Consider the following 3,184-nt stretch of genomic DNA (forward strand, 5'->3'; position numbering starts at 1 on the left):
GCCTGCTTCCTGACCTGTTCCCAAACTTAACTTCTTCACATTATTCAAGCCTGCGGCCCAAAGGCTCCTTTCCCCAGACACTTTGTAAACTAACCAAACTCCAGAAACTAACCAAACTCCAGACACTTTGTAAACTAACCAAACTCCAGAAACTAACCAAACTCCAGATACTTTGTAAACTAACCAAACTCCAGAAACTAACCAAACTCCAAACACTTTGTAAACTAACCAAACTCCAGAAACTAACCAAACTCCAGACACTGTAAACTAGCCAAACTCCAGACACTTTGTAAACTAACCAAACTCCAGCAATTCCTCCAAGCATTACTTAACCCTGCTTTATTATTCTTTAGATGCTTAGTCACACGATGACACTTCCGTCGTCATTGGCTGTTTTATTGTCAGTGTCTCTCATTGGCGGGTGTATTAGTCTGGGTAGCCTAAAAAACAAATCCATGGATACTCATATGCGTATAAGAAAGAGGTGTCTATACAAGAATAATTGAATATTGAGAAAACGTCCCAGTCCTGTCCAGATCAAGTTCAATCCTTATTTAGCTTATCTAAATTCTTATCTAAACGATTCTGTTGATACGAAATATGGAATTAGGCTTCTGAGAGCATCAAAACGGACCCAGGCTTTCTGTCAGACCTTCTGTCAGTCATTTTCACTTAGTAGCATCTCCGCGAAATTCAAACAGCGATTTCGCCCCCTGAGCTCAAAATATACATTAATCACCTTCATTTTTGCCATTTCACACAGGAATAACCAAAGACTACAACAAATGAAAAGAATCAAAATGCTAACTTTCCATGTTCTTTCTAGAAAAGAACCCAGTAAACTGCATGGACATATCTGACCTCTGGCTAGCCAAAGAAGGAAAACTTCCATGAGGGAGAGGTCAAACAAGCATCTACTCTCCATCTTTATGATTTGTTTCTCCAGTACCCCACTTCTGCTACCATAATGAGTAGTCCGGTAGACTAGAGAAACAAATTCATAAACACGCATATTTGCGTAAGAAACAGGTTTATATATAAAAGCAGTTGAATATTGAGAAAACATCCCAGCCCAGTCCAGATCAAGTCCATAAATCTGATATTAGCCCATATGTCTGACACCAACTTTTAAAGTCCTCTTCAGACTCATGAAACACCAAATGCACAAAGATCAGAGGGCCGTGGGTGGGAGTCCTGTAGATCCAGTGGCATTGTAAGAATCCCAATGCTGGCAGAGTTCTCCATGTGGCTTCTCCAGGTCCAGTACTGGAAGGTCAATTCAGCTTCTCCTCAAGGATGGCTCGCAGGGTGTCAGCTTTGTCAGTAGAGTCTCCAAAGGAGTGAGTAGAGTGTTCTCAGGAGAAAGCCATGCCCACACAGAGGCCTTATTGGCTGTGATCTGATAGATAGATTAGACTCCACCCCTTCACTCTTAATCCTCTCAAGTCCCAAATTGACACCAGATTATGTAACTACAACAGCAGGTAAACTCATGGCACACATTCATCACCTTATATACAGGCAGACGCTCAGAGCCCAGATCAGAACCTAGGTCATCCTGACAAATGCAAAATAATATTTATTCTGTGAATAAATTACTGGAGTCATTTAACCTGAATTTTATTTCATGATCTTTAATTTTATCATTCACTCAACTCATTCCAAATCATTCATTAAAATTCTATTTTGTGTCATGTATGGAGCTGAGGAAAGACAAAAATCGATGGAACTGTGTTTCATAGAGAAATCCCCACTTCCCGAAAGCTAAAACGAAAGGTCCTTAGCAGAACACGCAAGGTCCACTGCATTCACAGTGGAGAGATCTCCAGGCCCAGAGGCTGCACTCGGTTCCTGGCTCTTGCTGGTAGTAAGACCCCCTGGTCCTGTTTTTTGGAGGGCTCATTTTATACCTAGCAGATGCCAATCACAATGAATCTTGCTAATAAGTCCTCAGAGCTGAATCTTATTAGTATTTTACCCCCACCTTCTTTTACTCAGACTCATCAAGAAAAGGTCGTCTGGTGGGAGTTCAGACTATGGCGACAAGGACCCCAGGATGGACTTGGCTGTCCTGCACTCGCCTGTAAGGAAGCCCTTTCAACGGCTTCAACAGCACAGCCGACTTTCTTCTCAGATTTCTTCCTTCATTGTTTGTCACTGAACACTGACCTGCGATGATTTCTCTTATTCCATGACTATGTATAAGAGGGAGCTTCAATAAATGTGTGGGAAATTTCCTTATCTTGTAACTTCGTTTTTTCACGAATTTCTTGAAATCCCCTCATAACCTCTCCCTGTCCTGTTATCTACCACTTATGCACAATAAGAATAGATTTTTTTCGAGCACATGTCGTTTTCCAGGCACTATTCTAGGAGTTTGATCTCGTCGTTCCCCCCAAGTTATATGGGAAGAAATTAAGATTTAAGAGATTAAAGAACCTGGGGAACGAGACCCTGTCAGATTTACAAAAGACCTTGCACCAAATGAGGACAGGACACAAGCAAGGATTATTATTACTACTAGCCGCTATAGAAAAGCCCTGGTGCCATAGGGGACTACACGTTGGGTTGCTGATCATAAGGTCAGCAGTTCGAAACCCCCAGCCAGAGACAGACGTGGCTTTCTACTCCCGCAAAAAATGTATAGTCTCTCCAACCTACAGGGCCCCTTCTATCTGCCCTATAGGGTTGCTGTAAGTCGAATCAACTCCATGGCAGTGAGTTTGGACTTTGGGTACTCTAGGGAGTGCGTCATCATGGACTCCTGAGACGCAAGCACAAACTCAGAGGAACGCTATCCTCACACGTGCCATTCCCGACCGAGTTCGCACTGGCTGCTTTCACAAAGTGTTTCTTCCTAGCGCTGAAAGCGCAGGGGCTGTTCAGCTTAACAACACAAAAACCTCCACCGACAAATTGGGGGGTGGCTGCTGCCCAGGAAGTGCATTGGCTGGGAATTCAAACCCTCATGGAAGGCAAGAATTCTACCACTGAATCACCAATGCACTAAATTCAGAGGAAAATGTTTTTTTAATTTTTAAGTATCCAAGAAGTTAAGTTGTTTCTGGAAATGTGGACGTGTCCCTCTCTCTGGCCCCCGGCTACCCGCCCCCCACCCACGCCAATCCCCGCCAAAAGACGCGGGCTTTCCAGGATCCCAAAGCCCCAATTTCCCGGGAGGAAG

Source organism: Echinops telfairi, unplaced genomic scaffold, assembly GCF_000313985.2.
Source record: "Echinops telfairi isolate 266 unplaced genomic scaffold, ASM31398v2 ScPeMD7_9;HRSCAF=40, whole genome shotgun sequence".
Classification (NCBI taxonomy): Eukaryota; Metazoa; Chordata; class Mammalia; order Afrosoricida; family Tenrecidae; genus Echinops; species Echinops telfairi.